The sequence below is a fragment of the Cricetulus griseus genome (assembly GCF_003668045.3).
Source record: "Cricetulus griseus strain 17A/GY chromosome 1 unlocalized genomic scaffold, alternate assembly CriGri-PICRH-1.0 chr1_1, whole genome shotgun sequence".
In the NCBI taxonomy this organism is placed as follows: domain Eukaryota; kingdom Metazoa; phylum Chordata; class Mammalia; order Rodentia; family Cricetidae; genus Cricetulus; species Cricetulus griseus.
Genome location: NW_023276807.1, coordinates 152504807 through 152527831, shown reverse-complemented (window position 1 = coordinate 152527831; position 23025 = coordinate 152504807). Strand labels below are relative to the sequence as shown.

The window sequence follows — 23025 nt, the reverse complement described above, 5'->3', positions numbered from 1 at the left end:
CCCTACAGGGGCCATAAAGCCCGCAAAGGGAGGCCAGTTTGGGTGGTGATAAGTGGCAGCTGCTTCTAGGTCCTCCTTGTCTGGGACTTAGGTGATTGGTTTCTGGTTTGAGGTTTGAACTAAAGACAGGGTAATTTTTAAGGTGTTTAGGGGAATGAGGCTCAAGGCCCCGTAACTAAAAGTCTGTAAGGGAACTGCCTCAGGTCCCTTTTCTATGAGCAATCTATTAAGGTACTCTCCGACCTTTATCCAAGTTAGGGGATGAATGTCTGGGCTTTCTAAAATGACCCATGGACATGTTCTTGACAAAAAGGCAAAAAACTGAATCAAGTCCTTACATTTTACTCAAACTCCTCTTTCTGGAAAGGAAGTCTTTGACCTCCTTAGACAACTTTTGGCCCTTATTATGGAATGGAATGGGGGGGGGACTTACCAGGGAATCAATCACTCATGAGCCGTGAGGACGTTCCCAGACCAACATCCATCGCAATTTGGCAAGCAGGACTTCCTTGACGGCGTGCACTGCCATGGTTTCCTTGGGGGGGGGGGATCTCTGTTCAGCAAAGAGTCCGTACCTCGAGTCCCACACTGGGTGCCACCTGCCCCGGCCCACGGGGCTCTGGTAATTCGTGGGTCCAAGGTGGACTAAACCTGAAAATAATGGGTGGGAAAGAAAATCAAGATCAGGCAGTTTTTCCTTGTTGAAGTCTCTTTATTGATTATAAACAAGGGGTTTTTAAAGAGAAAGGAGGAAGCAGAGAAAGAGGAAGTGGGGGAGGAATGGGTGTTAATTGCTCTCAGGCCAGAGTAGGTATCAGGAACCTAAGGGGTGGATGCTTGACTAATTGGCAGTTAGCTGAGCATGGAGGTCTCCAGGCCTCTGAAAAGGAGGACTTTTTTATATCTAACCAGAGCTGGCTCCTGACAACATAAGCCACAGAAAAATTATTCACATAAATTACATTGTACTTGAATAAATGTTGTGTTTATATCACACATTTTATATGAAATTTATATATGAGAACTAATCATTCAAACACTTTTCAGGAAATCTTAGCATATTCTGCAGACCACCTTACCATTATCCTCTCTCTTCTCTTCTTCTCCCTAATCACATCATTTTCTCCACTTAGGAAGACCTACTAAATTAGCTGAAATGATGAAGAAGACAGAAATCTGGCTTATTAGGTCCTACTGGGATTTGGAGTTTCTTCGCACAGTCTTACCTACTTTTGATCTTATTAGTGGACATCACTGAAAACATGGCAAACCCTTGCCCAAGGTAAATAAATGCCTTTTTGTTCCCTTTTCTTTGGTTTCATTTTCATTGGAAATGGTTCTACATCATTCTGTCAGGTCACTCAGTGAAAAAGATATAGGAAGTGAGGTATTGAATACTGCCAACAAAAAGGATAAATTTTTACAGGCTCACATATTTCTGCATTTTTACAATTAGGGAACAACATGAGAAACCTTAGAAATATACAGAACATGAAGCAAGATGAAATCAGTTAAATCCATCATGTCGGAGAATATCATTCATTATATTTTAAAAAATACTTTAAAACAGTTAGGATACCCCAAAATAAGTGTTTGAAGTGTGGGTGGACAGCATAGGCATGACTTCTGCCACCATCTCCCATAAAGCTCCTTAGGAAAGACCAAGGTTTATACTTTCATGAAAACTGTTGTTAACAGAAGGATTACAATGCTAAGGGAAGTTCAAATCACAAACATCTCAGAGAGTTTTGACTCTGAGGCTGTGTTAGATGACAGCTGAATTATATGGGAGAAGCTACTCCTTCCACTGAAGACAGGAAGTAGAGTTGGGCTCGGACAATGTACAGCTCCCAAGACAAGCCTGATATTACATATTTTCTCTACTTAGGCTGTCTTCTTAAAGCTTCCAGAAACTTTCAAGACAATAGAATTATCCAGAGAACAAACCCTTCAGCACTAAGCCTGAGGAAAGCAATTTATCTTCAAATTATAATGCTTATTAATGGTAGTAATTATCTAATATATGCAAAGACACTTTTCTTGCTCAATGGGAAAAATAGGCCACAATATTAAGATTATATTTTTGGTCATCACATCACTGCACAGAGTCATCTGAGGCAAGCAACCTGTGTCCCAGACCCAGTTCAGCGGTGGCGGGTTCTGAATAACGAACACCCAGAGGCAGCCTGGCCTCCATCTGCCTGCACAGGTAGGCCAGGGGCTGTTTCCGGCTCCTGCTTGTCTTCGCTGTTCAGAATCATCTGACGTAAGTGACCTGTGTGCCATATGGAGTTCGGCAGCGGGATCCAACACCCAGAGGCCTGGTTACCCCTCTGCCTCCAACTGCCGGCCCCACAGGACCCGGCAAGCTGGAACACTGTCGACACCTGGGTAACAGTGACACCTCCATCCATGAGAAGAGGACCAACATCAGAGAATTGGATCTGTTTGCATCTACCAGAAGGGAACCGTGGTCCCACACCCACTAGGAGGACAAGAAACACTTGCTACACCCACCAGAAGAAAGGATGAGAAGAGGATAAGGTAAAAGCACATCCAACAACAGAAAACCATATGACACCATCGGAGACTAGGAACCATACACCAGTAACATCACGATGCAGATGAACCAGAAGAGAATGACCTTAAAAACATCTTCAGGAAAATGATAGAGGACCTCAAAGAGGACATGAGAAAAACCCTTAAAGAAATTGAAGACAAAACAAACCAAAAAAATAGGAGAAACAGTTCAAGACTTAAAAACTGAAATAGAGACAATAAAGAAAGCACAATCTGAGGGAATGCTGGAAATAGAAAAGCTGGGTAAATGATCAGGACCTACAGATGTAAGCATAACCAACAGAATACAAGAGATAGAAGAGAGAATCTCAGGAGTTGAAGACACACTAGTGGAAATAGATTCATCAACCAAAGAAAATCTTAAGACCAACAAATCCCTAACACAAAATATCCAGGAGATATGGGATACTGTGAAAAGACCAAACCTAAGGATAATAGGTATAGAAGAAGGTGAAGAAATCCAACTAAAAGGCACAGAAAACATATTCAACAAAATCATAGAAGAAAACTTTCCCAACCTAAAGAAAGACATGCCAATGAAAATACAAGAAGCCTACAGAACACCAAATAGACTGAACCAAAAAAAAAAAAAAGGTCACCTCGCCACATAATAATCAAAACACCAAGCATACACAACAAAGAGAAAATATTAAGAGCAGCAAAGGTAAAAGGTCAAGTAACCTATAAAGGCAAACCTATCAGAATCACACCTGACTTTTCCTTGGAAAATCGGAAAGCCAGAAAGCCCTGGATCAATATCCTACCTACACTAAGAGACCATGGATGACAGCCCAGACTACTATACCCAACAAAGCTTTCAATCATTATAGATGGAGAAAACAAGGTATTCCATGACAAAACCAGATTCAAACAATATATATCCACCAATCCAACCCTACAGAAAGTACTGGAAGGAAAACTGCAACCCAGGGAAGTTAACTACAACCAGAAAAACATAGGCAATAGATAATCCCAACTTACCAACAGTCAAAAGAAAAAAGGGATAGAATCCCACACATAATCTTGCCACCATCACCAAATCAAAAACAAACAAGAATGAACAATAATCAATGGTCATTAATATCCATCAACATTAATGGTCTTAACTCCCCTATAAAAAGACACAGATTAGCAGAATGGATAAGAGGACAGAATCCTTCCTTCTGCTGCATACAAGAAACCTCAACCTCAAAGACAGATGGTACCAAAGAATTAAAGTTTGGGGGAAGATCTTCCAATCAAATGGATCCAAGAAACAAGCGGGGGTAGCAATCCTAATATCCAATAAATTGGACTTTAAACTAAAATCAGTCAAAAGAGATGAAGAAGGTCATTTCCTAATCATCACAGGAGAAATCCATCAGGATGAAGTCTCAATTCTGAACATTTATGCCCCAAATACAAAGGTATCCACGTTTGTAAAAGAAACTTTACTAAAACTCTAATCACACATAAAACCGCACACACTTATAGTGGGAGATTTCAACACCCCACTCTCCCCACTAGACAGGAACACCAGACAGAAACTTAACAAAGAAACAAAAGAACTAATAGAAGTTATGGCGCAATTGGACTTAACAGATATCTATAGAACATTCCACACAAATACAAAACAATTTACCTTCTTCTCAGAGCCACATGGAACCATCTCTAAAATCGACCACATACTTGGCAACATAGCAAACCTCAACAAGTACAAAAAAATTGAAATAACCCCCTGTGTCTTATCAGACCACCATGCTTTAAAATTAGAATTCAACAACAACAAGAGCTACAGAAAACCTACAAACTCATGGAAATTAAGTAACACCCAATTTCACAATTCATGGGTCCAGGAAGAAATAAAAAAAGAAATTAAAGGTTTCCTAGAATTCAATGAGAATGGAGATACAACACGTCCAAACCTATGGGACACTCTGAAAGCAGTGATAAGAGGAAAATTCATAGCACTAAATGCCCACATGAAGAAACAGGAGAATAATCACACTAGAGAATTAACAGCACAACTGAAAGCTTTAGAAAACAAAGAAGTCAATACACCAATACACCTTGGAGGAGCAGGTGCCAAGCAATAATCAAACTGAGGGCTGAAATCAATAAAATGGAAACTAGGAGAACAATACAAAGTATCAACATTACATGAAGTTGGTTCTTCGAGAAAATCAACATGATAGACAAACCTTTATCCAAACTTACCAAATAACAAAGAGTGAACATGCAATTTAATAAAATCAGGACTGAAAAGGGGGTCATAGCAACAGACACAGAGGAAATCCAGATAATCATCAGGTCATACTTTGAAAACCTATATTCCTCAAAATTTGAAAATCTAAAGGAAATGGACTATTTTCTGGACTGATTTCACTTTCCAAAATTAAATCAAGAACAGATAAGCAACTTAAATAGAGCTATAACCTCTAATGAAATTGAAGCAGTCATTAGACAGTCTCCCAACCAAAAAAAAGCCCATGACCAGATGGCTTCAGTGCAGAATTCTACTACAAGTTCAAATTACAGCTAACACCAATTCTCCTCAAAGTATTCCACACAATAGAAGCAGAAGGGTTTTGCCAAACTCTTTTTATGAGGCCACAATAACCTTGATACCCAAGCCACACAAAGACACAACTAAGAAAGAGAACTATAGACCAATATCCCTTATGAACATTGATGCAAAAATTCTCAATAAAATATTGGAAAATCAAATCCAAGAACACATCAGAGAAATCATCCATCCCAATCAAGTATGCTTCATCCCAGGGATGCAAGGATGGTTCAACATACAAAAATCCATCAATGTAATCCACCATATAAACATACTGAGGAAAAAAATCACATGATCATCTCACTAGATGCCTAAAAGGCCTTTGACAAAATCCAACATCCCTTCATGATAAAGTCCTGGAGAAATCATGGATGACAGGAACATACCTCAACATAACAAAAGCAATATACAGCAAGCCAACAGCCAACATCAAATTAAATGGAGAGAAACTCAATGCAATTCTTCTAAAATCAGGGACAAGACAAGGCTGTCCACTCTCTTCATACCTCTTAAAACATTGTCCTTGAAGTTCTAGCTAGAGCAATAAGACAACAAAAGGAGATCAAGGGAATATAAATCATAAAGGAAGAAGTCAAACTCTCACTATTTGCAGATGATATGATTGTCTACATAAGTGACCCGAAAAAGTCAACCAGGGAACTCCTACAGCTGATAAACACCTTCAGCAAAGTGGCAGGATACAAGATTAAATAAAAAAAATCTCTAGTCCTACTATATATGGATGACCCATTCGTGGAGAAAGAAATCAAAGAAACATCACCCTTTACAATTGCCATAAACAACATAAAAAACCTTGGAGTAACACTAACCAAAAAAGTGAAATATCTGTACTGTAAGAATTTTGAGTCTCTAAAGAAAGAAATTAAAGAAGATACCCGAAAATGGAAAGATCTCCCATGCTCTTGCATAGGCAGGATCAACACAGTAAAAATGGCAATCTTGCCAAAAACAATCTACAGATTCAATGCAATCCCCATCAAAATCCCAACACAATTCTTCACTGACCTTGAAAGAACAATTCTCAACTTTATATGGAGAAACAAAAGACCCAGGGGACTGAGTCAGGTTTATCCCTGTTATTAATCATTAGTACTTAGCTTGACCACAATCAACAAGCTTGTGTATTTATAAGGATGGCTAGTAACTTGTATTTCTTAACATCTTACAACATAGCTTTTATAAAACTAAGACTTATATTGTCAGGTTTATCTTTAAAAATGTAATGCTTTAATCTCTATTACAAATTTTTTCTGTTGTTATCAATGTAAACATCTGACATACAGGTGGTTCTAGGCTACTCATATAAAGGAGTTTTGTTTTTAAACCTCCAAAGAATTGAGACCCATGGGCTTAGAAGTTATTTTGAGCCCTTTGTTATACTTAGGTCATTGTCTTACTGTACCATAAGAAATAAATAGCTCAATTTTTTTGTTAGCATATGGAACTTATGACTGTGATCTTAAATTTTAGCTCTTTGATTTAAGCACAAACATTAACAATATAACATAAGCATAAATATCTTATAACCCTATAAATTTGAACAATTAAAAATCTTTTAATGTCTTTTTGTAATAATATCAAAAATAAAGCACCCTTGATGTGTTTAAAACCATTATCACCTGGGTGATTATTAAATTTATGTTGTCAATTCCCAGTGTTACTATTTTTAACTTTTTAACTAGTTTTAATTTTAGACAGATTTAACCATAAAACAGTTTTAATACCATCTTTACTAGAAAGGCACCTGAATTCCTGTTAACCCAAATTTAATGACTAAAGCTCAGAGATAAATCTGAGCTATGTCCATAAATGATTGGCTGCTGTTAGCATTAGACAGCAAAAATATTTAAACCATTTTTGTTTTAGCTTTATGCTTGTAACAAAATTTACTTTTATACAAGAAAACATAGAACCTTTTTAACAAGTTTATATAATTTTCTTTTGGGACATAAACAAAACTTTAGACAGAATTAACCTGGTATGGTTAAAATTTTTTTAACATATATTATCATTATAAATTTAGTATTTGTAGATATGAGAGCCCATAGCAAACAGTTTACATTCTTTTCTGACACTTTTATGGCTTTCTTTGATCCTCTTTAAATTTTTATTGCCTTACTCTTTTTCTCTGATTCCCTCAGACATCCCTATCTTAGACAAACCTCTCTTTTTCTCTTTGTCTCTTTCTTTTCCCCTCCTATCAGTGACTCTCACTCAGGGGTGCCTGGCTGAAGTGAATGCCTTATCTTTTTATTACCCTAACCAATAATAATTTGTAACCAACCCTTGAATCTGAATGACCAGAGCAGCCCTAGTGGAGGGAAGTCTGGCTACAGTGTCATAACAGGACCCTAGCATCCACAGGCTGCAACTTTACACCATAAAGCCTAGCCTGTTTGTCGAGGAGTGGGCAACTTTCAAGTCAGGGTGCAGGAATCCCATCTGATAGCATGGGAGGGAGCCTTGATAGGCAAGTGAGCCAGTGAGTGTCAACTTTGGGAGACCATGGCTTTCCTAAGAGCAACAAGCTTTCTAAAGGTTCACATGTGCCCTTTAGGTCCCACTAGCTGAGAAGAGCAACCCCTGCAGAAGTCCTGCTCTCTGCACTCCACTGGACAATAGTGCAGGGGCAACACTGGGGCACATTCCCTGGGTGGATCAGCAACATTGATGGCACCCACCCTTCCCTCCAGCAGTCACAGACCCTCTGAGCTCACTTGGGCCCTGCTGGCTGCTAGGCCTGCTGGGGCCTCAGCTTCCCAGGAATTGATGGCAAGCTGGGTGCACTTAGACTTGGAGGTACTCGCCATTTGGTCAGCCTGGTGAATGCCCCACAGGCATCTTTCTCCAGAGGCTTGTTACCCGTGCACCTGCCATAGACAGAGGCCTCTGTGAAGGATGCCTGCAATCTGCACATGCCGCATGCCAGGAGGCCATTGTCCTCCTGCAGGGAGGGAGGGGTGAGGCGAGGCGAGTCCCACTCTGGGCTGCTGCTGCATCAAGACCCCCCACCGGCCTGCTCTGAATGCCTGCCATTAGCAGCCTTTTGCCTCTCCTGAGAAGCCATGGTGACTGATCCTAGGCCATCTGGAGGCTGACAGTGCAGGCTGGTCTCAGGCAAAGTGTGTCTCAGCCATAAGGAGCCAGAAGGTACTATGCTCTGCCAGGCTGTAACTTCCCACCTGGAACCACTGAGGCAGGAAAGTCTGTTTTTTAAAGGAAAGGGGTCTGTCCTGTTAGATTCCGTCCCAAGTTCTCGTCCGTCAAGACAAGACAAACAGACAAACAAACTACAAACACAGCGCTGAGACAAAGAAGAACAAACACACAGCACAAATGTGAAACTTGGGTAGACAGCACAGTAACACAGACTAGGGTCAGATGGCTAGCCCCATTGAGAGAACAGAGATTGATACAAATGACAAGAACAACAGGACAGATACAACAGACAGGACAAACCCCACGGCGGACCAAATTACAGACATGACACCAAACCAAAATTACAAACAACCCTTGGACTTTTGTCCAGGGTGGGACCAAGGTGTTCTCAGGGCACGTCTACCTCTGAGGCACATCTGCTTTCCCAATGGCCCAAATCAAACAACCCTTGGACTTTCATCCAGGGCATAACCCAGGGTCTCGGGACACGTCTGTCTCCCACTGTGGTCCAAATTACCAAATACCAGGCCTGCGCAGGCACAGATCAAATCCAAGTCATGGCACCAAACCAACAAAATAGCAAGAGACATAACATGACACATTATCAAACATATAGGCTTCGCACTCTACCTTACGTCCAAGATGGACTCAACTCAGGTGACGGGTGGTCGCAAACCCAGGACGAGCCCCCAAATGTAAGACCCCAGAAGCTCAGGCCTCCAGAATCTTTTCCCAGGACTGCAGCCACCCCAACCACCAGGGAGGAGGAAGAAACTTGATGCAAACAGCAAGAGGCTTTAATAAAAGGTAGACGTTTGTACAAACAGGCTCTCTCAGCATGCAGGCCAGAGAGCAGCCCCGTCCCCCAGGCTCAGGCATTTTTAAAGGCAAAAACCATAAGCTTAGGGAAGGGCCTCGACTCTCTGTCCATTGAATACTTGACCAGAGTCATGGGTTCCTAGGAAGCCCTTTGTCTTGAGGGGAGGCCTGGGAATCAGATAGCCTCCTGACCACACCAGTTGTAAAACCTGCAGACCTCAGGATGTGATAACTAATGGTAGCTATCTCTTTGTTTCACAGGGACCCTTAATTATTAATGATTGACACATTGGCCAGTGGGGCAATCTTTTTACTTCATGAGCCCCTCGGGGAGGGTGGCCATCGGGGAATTCTTGGTATCCAGTTATCTTATGGCCTTGTAAGGGCCATAATTGCTGGTGGCTGGTAAATTCCAGGCACTAAGTCATAGTAGTAGCCTTGGTCAGTTTCTGGGCTTTATTTCTTTGCTAATTTTTAAGTCTTTCAAGAGGTTGATGGTTGTAAAAATGGGTATCACTATTACTACCTAGTATGTTCACTTAAATCCATGCAAAGTAATCAGAATTTGCAGTCACTGTGTACATCAGTGAAGTAAACATTGGAACTATCCTAATTATATACAGCTTTATAAATTATCATACAACTTATATATGACCAAATCATAAATTTATAATTGTACTAAAGAATCTCTGATAACAATAATTGAGATAAGCAAGAGTTTAGATGAAATAATTCACATATCTATACATACAATGTTAAATTTGTTCTGCTTAACAATCCTAACATTGCTCACATGAGAGCCAAAGAGGCCTCTATTGTGTTGGAATTCAATACAATGTCCATTTCAGATTTGCAAAATGCACTGAACACAGTCATTAACAACCTTCTGGGAGTATAACATCTTCTGTATTTACTGATTTATTTTTTGTACCTTTGAACTTGCTTTTGCACATTGTAGGCATGTGCTTTGACCAGTGAGCTCTGTCTTTATCTTATTTCATTTAGTTAGCTATTCATTTGTACATTCATTATTTAGTATTTATTTCTTAGCTATTTCCTGAATGAAAAAAAGGGCAGTTGAAAGAATAAAAGTGAAAGTATGAATGGCAAAGAAAAGATAAATCAGTGGAATTACTTTTGTTGTTTCCCGGGTTTTTTACTAGGTGGGTCTGACTATGTAGAGAGATAAAATATGTTTTTAAATTTTTATTTTCTTGTTTAATCTTCCTGAGTGCTAAGATTCTAGGCATGCACTACCACCCCTGAAACAATTTTCCTTTTACTTCTTTCACTGGGAAAAACTGCCAGAATTTGAAGTACAGTACAAAATTTCAAATACTTCATAAGTAATGAAAATAATCACTAATATTGATTGACAAGGGGCATATTACAAGTAAGAATTGGGAAAAACTGATGAGAAAAACTAATGTAAAGTGGAAATATGAATCTTTTATCATAACTATGATTTTTTGCATTAGACCTCAGGACAGAGATTTATATTATAATTCACAGTTTGAGATATGGGTCAGTGGTTAAGAAAACTGCTTTTCTTGCAGAGGACCTGGTCTCAGTCTCCAGCACCCACAGGGTTCCTCACAGCCTTATATAATCTCATTTGCAGACTATTGGATACCCTCCTCTTGTCTCAGTGCACAAGTATTCACACAGTGAACAAAACATTAACACACACAAAATATTCAGAAGCATTAAATAAAATAAATCTTAAAATAAGTAAATGAACTGTGTATATTTAAAGTATAGAACCTACTCTTCAGAATAATTACATTTTCTTAAAAACTAATCTTAGTGAAACAATAAAATATCTCATTTTGTATATTTTTCTTTGCTTTATAAAAATTCTTCTATGATGATTTATTTTCTTAACCAACCAGACATAATCAAGCTCTCATTTTAAAAGTCATTAATGCTTTCCAAGTATTTTGAACAAATATTATGATTCCATTACTGACAAATGGCAAGTAATTTGGCCTTTTGATTTGACCCATTTAACACGAGTAGGGGAGAGATGATGATAGTTTTAAATATGTGCATATCCTTAGGTTTTTATTGATTTGAATAATAATAATAATAATAATAATAATAATAATAATAGATACTTCTTAAGCTATATCTTGGAAAACATCTATTTAAAACCTAAACTAACCCCAGATTTCTCACTAACACCATTATATATTGACTCCCCATGGGAGACCATACGTTTACTGAGGAGTGGATGGGGATTGTAGGGCATGGCAGTGGAATGGGGGAAAGGAATGGAGAAGGAACTGTGATTGGTATATAAATTGAAAAAAAACCTTCCAAATTAAAAAAATAAAAAAATTGAAAAGAAAATAAATCCTAAGCTAACCAAAACAGAAAATTCACCTTTCAAATCTTCAGTACATATGTTAATATTAATTGTATTATGTCAAGCCTCTTCTCATCAGAAGCCTTCTCTATATTTTTCCTGCTTACTGACTTTAAATAAAACTTTTGTTTGTACAGAGATAATAAAAACACATCTATACACAACATTTCTAGTATTTAGGAGATACTGATTTTATAAACCATGACTTTCTGGAAAATGGTTTGTTTTCTTCTGTTTCAAAAATGATGTGGTATGTGGTAAAACTCATTAATATTACCACTCTCCCATGAGGAACAATTCTCTCACTCTGACATTTGTAATATCAGGGAAAGATGTTACCTCCGGTGTCATTCTGCTCTGTTACCCTATGACACACATTAGAATTCAGGCTGGATTAGCCTTGTCCTCAGCTGCAAAAGGAAAATGAATTCTCCTACACAATAATAGTTTACCAAAGGAATCAAAAGCTCAAAGAGATGAGTAAAGGGCAGGCAGGAACAATCAGGGTCATTATGTAAAACAAACTGCCCACATTGATTGTCATAATCAATTGCAGACAAATGATCAATACAAAGTCCCAAACAATCCAAATTCCCTTGAAGCTTTGCCCACATAGCCATCACAGTGGTGACTTGACAGATTTGCCTCCTATCTCTAAATTATGATAATAATGTGGACTTTGCACACCTGGTAAACTACTAATACCTTACCGGATTGCTCAAGTTTCATACACCCAAATGGCAGCTCAGCTCAACTTATTTTTTTAATTTACATTTGGACCTCTAGTGGTCCAGTCTGTTTCTTACAAATATTGGTGCATTTTATCTTTTTCATCTGTATTCAACATTTTGTGCACATGTTTGGCTTGAATACTAAGATCTCTTTAATGATGAGTAAAAAACAATAATTTGTTATTTTTGTTTTGTATTGAAATCACCTTTACTGCCTGTGAAAAACATATATGTCTGTTCTTAATTTGTTCTTTAAGCTAATTTCCATTGTATCTTTCTTTAGATACAAAGAGAATGCAATGTGGTTATTAACCATTCACCCAGACCAGCCTTTGAAACCCCTGGACAGAGCCACCTTCTGGATTGAGTTTGTCATGTGCCACAAAGGTGCCAAGCACCTGAAGCCACTTGACTGAAACCTCAGTTGGTACCAGTACCTCTCTCTGGATGTGCTTGGATTCCTAGTCATCTGCTTGGCATCCATGGCTTTCCTCCCTGTAAAGTGATGCTTGATTGTTTACTGGTTCTTTGTAAAGACTGGAAAGAAAAAAAGAGAATAGGACTTTTGCAGAACAATGGATAGGATCTATAACCATGATGTGCAAGATTGTTCCATTCAGTTCTAACACTGTGTATTTGACTATCCTTCTTGTTTTAGAAGACATTGGGCTACTTAGTTTATCTATATATTTTACACATTGAAAGTTTAAAAATTAACAATTCTAAGACTTTATTTTCTCATATAATTATATTTCATACTAATTTATTGATGTAATAATTCTAGTAATAATGATAATCACTGAAATATCAACCAGTTTACTGGAGAAAAATACAAGCCCTGAAGTTATATTGTAAATTTTCAGATATACCATTTTTAATTAAATTTATTTTTTAATTTCATTTTACATTCCAACCAAAATTCTCCTTCCCACCACTCCTCCTTACCCACTTACCTGCACCCCAGCCACTCTTTCCAACAGGTAAGGGCTCCCATGGGAATTTGACAAATTATAGCACATTAAGTTGGGGCAGAATTAAGCCCTCCCCATTGTGCTAAGGTTCAGCATGGAAAACCACCATAAGGAATGGGCTTCAACATACTAGCTCATGAACCTGTGCTAGTTCCTGGTCATACTGCCAGTACCCCTCAGATAGCAAAGCTTCACAAATGTGTCCCACATGCAGAGGTCCTAGTTAGGTCCAATGGACTCACCACAGACATAGGTCAAGAGTTGTCATGGGCTTGGTTCAACTATCTCTGTAGATTCCTCCATCATGATCTTGACCTTCTTTCTGATGTATTCCCTCCTGCTCTCTTCGACTGGATTGCCAGAGCTTAGCCTGGTGCTTGGTTGTGAATCTCTGCATCTGGTTCCATCAATTCCTGGATGAAAGCTCTATACTGATAGTTGGGGTATTCACCAATCTGATTACAGGGAAGGCCAGTTTGGGCACCCTCTCCACTAGTGCTAGTAGTCTTAGTTGGATTCATCGTTGTGGATTTGGGGATAGTTACCTTGCACAAGGTTTCTCCCTAACCCCGCAGTGGCTCTCTCCATGATGGTATATCTTTCCTTGCTCTCCCTCTCTGTCCTCCCTCCCTGCCTCACCTCCATGGAGGATGCCATTCCCTCATTTTATCCTTCATTGCCTCCTCATTACCAACCCTCTTTCCCCAACTTTACACAGGAGATCTCATCTATATCCTCTTCCCAGTGAAATCCATGTGTCCTTCTTAGGGTGCTCCTTGTTACCTGGCTTCTCCTGTAGATTGTAGTCTGGTTATCCTTTGCTTTACATCTAATATCCACTTATGAGTGAGGACATACTATGTTTGTCTGAGACTGGGTTACCTCACTTAGGATGGTTTGATCTAGTTCTATCCATTTTTCTGCAAAATTCATGGTGTCATTGTTTTTTATGGCTTAGTAATATTCCATTGTGTAAATGTACCTTTTCTTTATCCTTTCTTCAGTTGAGGGGCATCTAGGCTGCTTCCAGGTTCTGGCTATTATAAATAATGCTACTATGAATATTGTTGAGCAAGTGTTCTTGTGGTATGATTGAGTATCCTTTGACTATAAGCCCAAGATTGGTATCACTGAGTGTTGAGGTAGACTGATTCCCAACATTCTGGGAAATGAGAATACTGATTTCCAAAATGGCTGTAAAATTCTGTACTGTCACCAACAGTGGAGGAATGGTCCCCTCCTACAACATCGTAGTATTTTTAATCTTAGGTGCCACTTTGCACAATACCTACCCATCCTGCCTCAACCTCACCTGCTCCCTGAGACACAGAAAACTCCTGCACAGAGAAGACCTAGAGCCTCCAGCTGGACAACCCAGTCTCTAGGCCCTAAGCCCAAGGGAAAATCCCAGGCTCCTACCCTACCTGTCTCAGATGCACTAGCAAGTCAGTCTGTAGACATACTTCTACACCCCTCACATAGGATTCTGCAATCTATAAGACCCATTGCACACACAAAACCAACCATCCCCTGTGACCTCAGAGGTTTCCAGAGATGCAGACAGTAACTGCACTGATCTGTCCAAGAGAGGATCCCTAAGACACAGGAACCAACAGCAACAATCAGACCAAGAGGCAAAGACAATGATTTCACCAATCAGAGGAAGAGATGGGTAGATGCAGATACAAGAATACACTTAACAACCTAAAGATCAGTATGACACCACCAGAACTTAGTAGCCCTACAAGAGGAAGACCTGAATATCCCAACACAGCAGAAGCAGAAGACACATTAAAAATAACTTTATGAAGATGATACAGAACCCTAAAGAAGAAATGAAAAAATTCTCTTAAAGATTTGAAATCAGTATAGCAATTCCTCAGGAAAATGGGAATAAGCCTACCACAAGATCCAGCAATTCAACTCTTAGGCATATATCCAAAAGAAGCACCTTTATACAACAAGGACATCTGTTCACCTACATTCATAGCAGCATTATTTGTAATAGCCAGAACCTGGAAGCAACCTAGATGTCCCTCAGCTGAAGAATGGATAGAGAAAATGTGGTACCTTTACACAATGGAGTACTACTCAGGGGGAAAAAAAAATTGGAATATTGAAATTTTCAGGCAAATGGATGGAACTAGAAGAAACCATTCTGAGAGAGGTAACCCAGTTACAAAAAGACAAACATGGTTTTCACTCACTCATATATGGAATTTACACATAGATCAAAGGATTACCAACCTATAATCCACACCACCAGAGAACCTAGGCAACAAGGAGTACTCTAAGAGTGAAATACATGGTCCCCTAGAGAAGATCTCCTGAGCAAATTGGGAGCATGGGGGGAAGGTGCTAGGAGAATGAGAAGGGGAGAAGAGAGAGGTTCGGAAGACATAAGGGAGCAGGAATGTTGTGTAGGGGGGAAATAGTGGAGAGCAAAATAAGAGATACCATCAAAGAGGGAGCCATTATACATTTAAAGTGAAATCAGGCACTAGGGAAATGTCCAGAGATCCACCAGGATGACACCATCAAACAATCTAAGCAACAGTGGAGAGGCTACTTTAAATGCCCTCCAATGATAATAAGATTGACAACTAAATTATATACTGTCCTAGAGCCTTCATCCAACAGCTGAGGGATGTGGAAACTGATACCCACAGCTAAAAACTGAACTGAACTGGAATCCAGTTGCAGAGAAGGACGAGTGATGAGCAAAGGGGTCAACACCAGGCTGGTGAAACCCACAGAAACACCTGACCTGAACAAGAGGGAGATTTTGGCCCCCACACTGATCTCTGGGAAACCAGCATGGAACTGATCCAGACTAAAAAATGTGGGTGTCAGTGAGGAAGCCTGAGAAATATATGGGGCCTCTTGTAGTAGATCATTACTTATGCCTAGCATAGGAATGGACTTTGGGATCCCATTTCACATAGAGGGATACTCCCTCAGACTTACATATGGGGGAGGGCGTAGGCCCTATCCCAAAGGATATGACAGACTTGAAGAACCCGCATGGAAGGCCTCACTCTCGCTAGGGAGCAGAAATGTATTGGATAGGTAGGTAGTTAGTGGGGGGTATGAGAGGAGGGTAGGGATTGGGAATTGGGATTGATATGTGAACAATCTGGTTTCTAATTTAAATAAAAAAGGCAATAAAGTAAAATGAACTTAGCAAAATCTGTGAAGAAAAAAGAAATCAAGGAAAAGACAAAAAATAGAAGAAACCAATGAGTCTCCTTTTCAAAGCCAAGGAAAAACAATCAAGCAGGTGAAACTAATAATTCACAACTTGAAAATTGAAATAGAGGCAAAAAAAGAAAACGCAAACCAATTCGTTCAAAGGTATTTCCTAATTTCTCTTCTAGTAAGTTCAATGTGGCTGGGTTTCTGATGAGGTCTTTGATTGATTTTGACTTAAGTTTTGTGAATGGCAATGGACATGGATCTATCTGCAGTCTTCTACATGCCAGCATCCAGTTATGCCAACACCACTAGTTGAAGATGCTTTCTTTATTCCATTGTATAGCTTTGGTTTCTTTGTCAAAACTCAAATGTTCATAGGTGTGCAGGTTAATATCAGGGTTTTCAAGTCAATTCCATTGGTCTACATGTCTATATTTGTGCCAATACCAAGGTGTTTTCAGGACTATAGCTCTATACTAGAGCTGGAAATCAGGGATGGTGATACCTCCAGAAGTTCTTTTATTGTACAGGATTGTTTGAGATATCCTGGGTATTTTGTTTTTCCATATAAATTTGAGAATTGTTTTTTTAAGTTCTGTGAAGAATTGTGCTGGGATTTTGATGGGGATTGCATTGAATCTGTAGATTGCTTTTGACAAAATTGCCATTTTTACTATGTTGATCCTACCTATCCAAGAACATGGGAGATCCTTCCATTTTCTGGTATCTTTAATTTCTTTCTTCAAAGACTCAAAATTCTCATGATGCAAGTCTTTCACTTTTTGGTTAGCATTACCGAAAGGCATTTTATGTTGTTTGTGGCAATTATAAAGGTTGATGTTTCTCTTTCTTTCTCAGCACTTTTATCATCCATATATAGTAAGGCTATTGATTTTTTTCAGTTAACTTGTATCCTGCCACATTGCTGAAGGTGTTTATCAGCTCTAGGAGTTCCCTGGTAGAATTTTTTGGTTCACTTATGTGGACTATCATATCATCTGTAAACAGTTAAAGCTTCACTTCTTCCTTTGCAATCTGTATCCCCTTAATCCCCTTTTGTTGTCTTATTGCTCTAGCTAGAACTTCAAGGACAATGTTGATGAGATGTGGAGAGAGTGGACAGCCTCGACTAGTACCTGATTTTAGAGGAATAGCTTTGATTTCTCTCCATTTAGTTTGATGTTGGTTGTTGGCTTACTGTATATCGTTTTAATTATTTTCAGGTATGTTCCTGTTATTCCGGATCTCTCCAGGACCTTTATCAGGAAGGGATGTTGGATTTTGTCAGAGGCTTTTTCAGCATCAAGTGAGCCTGAACATAACACCATTAGCACAGACACTGAGATCTACAATTAATAATTGGGACCTCTTGAAACTGAGAAGCTTCTGTAAGGCAAAGGACACAGTCAACAAGACAAAACCTCACCCCACATAATGGGTAAAGATATTCACCAACCCCACATCCAACAGAGGGATAATCTCCAAAATTTACAAAGAACTCAAGAAGCTAGTTCAAACACAGCAAATAATCTAATTAAAAAGTTAGGTACAGAACTAGATAGACAATTCTCAATAGAGGAATCTACAAAGGCTGAAAGACACATAAGGAAGTGTTCAACATCCTTAGCCATCAGGGAAATGCAAATCAAAACAAATCTGAGATACCATCTTACTCCTGTCAGAATGACTAAAATAAAAAAAACACCAATAACAGTTTATGCTGGAGAGGTTGTAGAGAGGAACACTCCTCTACTGCTGGTGGGAGTGCCAACTCGTAAAGCCACTTTGAAAATCAGTATGGCAATTCCTCAGGAAAATGGGAAATCAGTCTACTACAAGATCAGCAGTTCCACTCTTAGGTATATATCCAAAAGAAGCACATTCCTACAACAAGAACATCTGTTCAACGATTTTCATAGCAGTATTATTTGTAATAGCCAGAGCCTGGAAACAACCTAGATGCCCCTCAACTGAAGAATGGATAGAAAAAATGTGGTACATTTACATAATGGAGTATGACTCAGTGGGAAAAAAGGCAATGGAATCTTGAAATTTGCAGGCAAATGTATGGAACTAGAGGAGACCATTCTGAGCAAGTTAACCCAGTCACAAAAAGAGAGTCATTGTATGTACTCACTCCTATGTGGATTTTAGACACAGAGTAAATGATTGCCAGCCTTACAGACCAGGCTGCTGTAGAAGCTCATAAACAAGGAGGACCCTAAAAGAGACATACATGGTACCCTAGGGAATGGGAAAGGGACAAGATATCCTGAGTAAATTGGATGCATGGGGGGAGGGGAGAGGGAACCAGGAGAATAAGAAGGGAAGAAGAGGAGGGGTTAGGAAGACATGATGGGACAGGGATGTTGAGTTGGGGGAAGAACAGAAGAGAGCAAGATAAGAGATCATATAATAAAGGGAGACATTATAAGTTCAAAGAGAAATCAGACACTAGGGAAATGTCTGGAGAGCTACAAAGATGACCCCAACTAACAATCTAAGCAACAGAGGAGAGGCTACCTTAAATGCCCGCTCCTGATAATGAGATTGATGACTAATTCATATGCCATCCTATAGCTTTCATCCAGCAGCTGGTGGAAGCAGAAGCAGACACCCATAGCTAAACCTTGAACTGAACTGAAATCCAGAAGCAGAGGAGTAGGAGTGATGAGCAAAGTGGTCCATACCAGGTTGGTGAAACCAACAGAAACAGCTGACCTGAACAAGGGAAAACTCTTGGTCCCCAGACTGATAGCTGGGAAACCAGCATAGGACAGATCCAGACCCACTGAATGTGGGTGTCAGTGAGGAGATTTTGGAAATCTATGGGTCCTCTTGTAGTATATCAGTACTTATCACTACCATAGGAATGGACTTTAGGAGCCCATCCCACATGGAGGGATACTCCCTGAGCCTAGACTCAAGGGGTTTGGTCTAGGCCCTATCCCAAAGAATATGACAGACTTTGAAGACCCCCCTAAAGGGTATGGAAATGGTAGGGCATTAGCTGGGGGGAGCAGGGGAGGAGGGCAGGAAGAGGGACCTGTGATTGACATGTAAAATAATTTTCTTTCTAATAAAAAGGGGAAAAAATGAAAACACATACCAAAGGAATTTTGGAAATTGAAAATATGGGTAAATGAACAGGTACTACGGATGCAAGCATAACCACAGAGGCAAGAAATGAAAGATAGAATCTCAGGGATTGATGAAACAATAGAGGAAATTGTATCACAAAAAAAGAAATGACCCAGAGACTAATGTTGGGGTTCCAGCTGAAGATCAGGGAATCAAAGTAGCTGGCCTCTAAGCTTCTTACCTCTACCTCGGGCTGAATGGGCTGATTCTGTCTCCATTAGCTCTCACCTAGCCTCAGAATTAAGTCTCTATTGAGTGAAGATGGAGAAGTTCTTCTTGTTTGTTGTTGCCTTCTTTTTGTATTAGGCATAAATGGAAAATGTAGTGATATGTTGTTTAAGTTTTATTAAATCTTGACTAAGGATTCAGAAAAGCCTAGTCAGTCCCAAGCTATAAATAGTGGTGATGCGCACCTTTAATCCCAGCAGCCAGAATCTAGGAGGTAGTGGTACATACCTTTAAACCTAGGACTCAGGATTAAGAGATAGATCTCTGTAAGTCCAAGGCCACCCAGAACTCCACAAGAGTGAATCACCCTAAAAGAGAATTACAGCTCATACCTTCAATCCCAACACTTAGGGAAGTATATAAGGCAGAAGCAAGGTCTCAGGGTGGTGTTCCTTTTCCACCCATACTGAGAAGAGGCAGCAGTTTGAGACTCAGAGAGTAATGTCATGTTCATATGTTTGTTGCAACAAGTCTTCATATTTGAATTAAGGAATTTGACCTGTTAGCCATAGACTGAGTTTCTGTCCTTTCTGGTCCCTCTACCATTCAGTCCCAAATGAACACACTGAGGTTCATATTAATTATAAACTGTATGGCCAATGGCTCAGGCTTCTTACTGGCTACTTCCCTCTTAATTATTAACCCATTTCTACTAATCTAAGTATTTTCATGTGGTCTTGGCTTACCAGAGAATGCCTGGACCTGTTACTCCTTCAGTGGCTACATGGCATCTCTCTGGCAGCTCCTCTCTGCCTCCCTCTTCCCAGAATTCTCCTTGCCTGGTAGCCACACATAACTTCGTTCCTAGCTACTGGACAATGAGTGTATTATTCATTAACCAATAAGAGAAACATATATTCACACAATAAGGAACTCCCTACCATCTCCTCTTTTCTGTCTCAATAAAAAGGAATGTTTTATCTTTAACATAGTAAAATTATATATAACAAAAGTTAACAAGAAAGAGTTATAGTTATGATATATAGTTCATTAACATTTAACAAAATTTAAAGAAAATATTCTATCATTTATCCTATCTATTGACTCTCAAGATTTATATGTAACATACTGTACATATGTTTGTTTCTAATATTGTTCAAGGCATTGTACCTATACAGCTCATTTTACAATATTATACAAATCTCTAGTCCTTGAAAGTTATTATTATTGACTATTGAGATAATAAGGAAATGTAGTTTAGTAAATAGTGAACTGTTACAATCAAACTTGTAGTCACTGTAGGTGTGCTTACAAGGTCAAATAGGTATTTTAGAAAGATAGAACTTCTTTAAAACACTTCAGAGATCTACATAATATGGCATTTAACATGTTTCAATAACAGAGTTTTAATGACAATGACACATGTCTGCTTCTTGCAGCATGCATTATTGTCAGATAAGTTGATGGACATCAAAGACTCCACATGGAGTTTACTTTCTTTGTTGCAAAGGTAAGCTACAGTGCAAGAAAGTGCACTTGCTTCAACTGATGACATTATGCTGTACAAATTGGACAAATGTGTTATTAAAATGAGTGACTGTAAACATCTGGCTAGACAAAGTAGTCCAGTATGTCAGATTACCCTGGTTCACAGAAATGTCTCTCTGATATGCCAGATCTAAAGGCTGAAGATGGATGCCCCATGTTACTGAGCAATCTTGGGGGACTGTCCAGGCAGCAAGCTTTTTCTGTCATTTCTCATAATTTTTGGAAGTCTCTTCCTCACACTTTCTGTTTACTCAGTTAATATTATTTCCCTCTCAGGTCTCTGAGGGAGTTGAAGACTAGATAGTAATAGTTACAGTTTTCCTTGTTTACCAGACTCAGGAAAGAAACTTACTAAATATTTGTTAAGTGCAATAGCCTTTAAAGATACTAAAGGATAGTTTGATATTGCAAATTAGAATAAAAAGTAAATTAGCTTCAAGACTTGGACTCATCAAGCAAGAATTAATAATGAAGTATTTCCTTTGAATTGCCTAATGCTAATGGACTAGACACTGTTAATGTACTTAGTGCCTGTATATATTGGATACATTTATTGCACTTATTGTATATACTTTGTCTTATAGTAGTCATTAACTTTTTTAAAAAAATTAGACAAAAAAGTGGGATATGTGGTGATTTCTTGCTTGTACAAATAAACCCAATCTGAGGATCAGAGAATGGAGCTTGCCACTAAGTAACCATAGAGGTCTGAGGTCTGTACAGATAAACAGGAAATGAGGTAGCTGGTTAGAAACAGAATATAAGCAGGCAGAAACAAGAACTCGCTTGCTTGTATGCTGAAACAGTAAGGAGGTATGGTGTGGTGGTGGTTTGCTCATTCTTTCTGATCTATCAGCATTTTCCTCTATATCTGACTCCAGGTTTTTATTACTTAGACATATTAAGAACTCAATTTATACTTAACATCCAAGCATGTTATTTATAATTAAATAAAACCTAGTGTCATTTCATTAATTCTATTTATTGAGCATAAATTGTTCTTTCTTCTTTTTTATTATTCATTTTTATGAGTTGTGGTTTTCTCATTGTTGTTACCTTGTAAAAACACAATAGAAGGAAATATTTGGGTTTATCCATAAGGGAATTTCCAGAAAGAATTAACTTCTCAGTTCTCCATGATGTGAGGGTATCCCTGCCACATAGTCCCATCACATAAACCACTATAGACCTTGTAGGAAGCCGGTTCCTGCATTATAATGCTGCCTGAAGACACCAAGGTGTGAATTACTTCACAGGCGCTGGGTAATCTCCATTCCTTTGATCTCTGCCTATCCCGTGGCTCATTTTAGCCTGAGGAGCTAAAGCCATTCATAGGGTAATACGTCCCAGGCGGCTGGTCAGCCTTTTATATAGGGATGGTTTTCTTGGTTCAATGTCTCTGCTCAGTCTAATGCATTAAAGCTTGTCTGCAGAAGGATCCGAGTGTCCTGCGTGTATTTCTTGCTGGCGAGGAATACAGAGCGGGTGCGGGACATATGGTGCTGAAACCCGGGAATTGTTAACATCTCCGGCATCACGGAGACCCCTCTAACAGGGCGGATTCAGAACTGCAGGGTGGTAAGTTCGGAGAGGTATGCTTCATTCTGACACCTTCCTTTTTGACTTTGCTTTTAATTTGCCACCACTATGGGATGGAAAAGCCTTAATTCTAGTCTTTATTCTAATTTTGTTCACATTGGTCTTATATTATGCCCACCGTGGCTGGTGTTCCAGTTCGAGACCAAGCTTACCCCAGGTAGCCTCCAGCATTATGGGCTC

At 39.2% G+C, this 23025-nt stretch overlaps 1 pseudogene; it reads left to right on the top strand.

Moving 5' to 3' along the window:
• LOC113831427 overlaps positions 1 to 12639 on the top strand; it is a 39158-nt pseudogene extending 26519 nt beyond the window's left edge.
• Positions 12640 to 23025: the final 10386 nt, after the last annotated feature.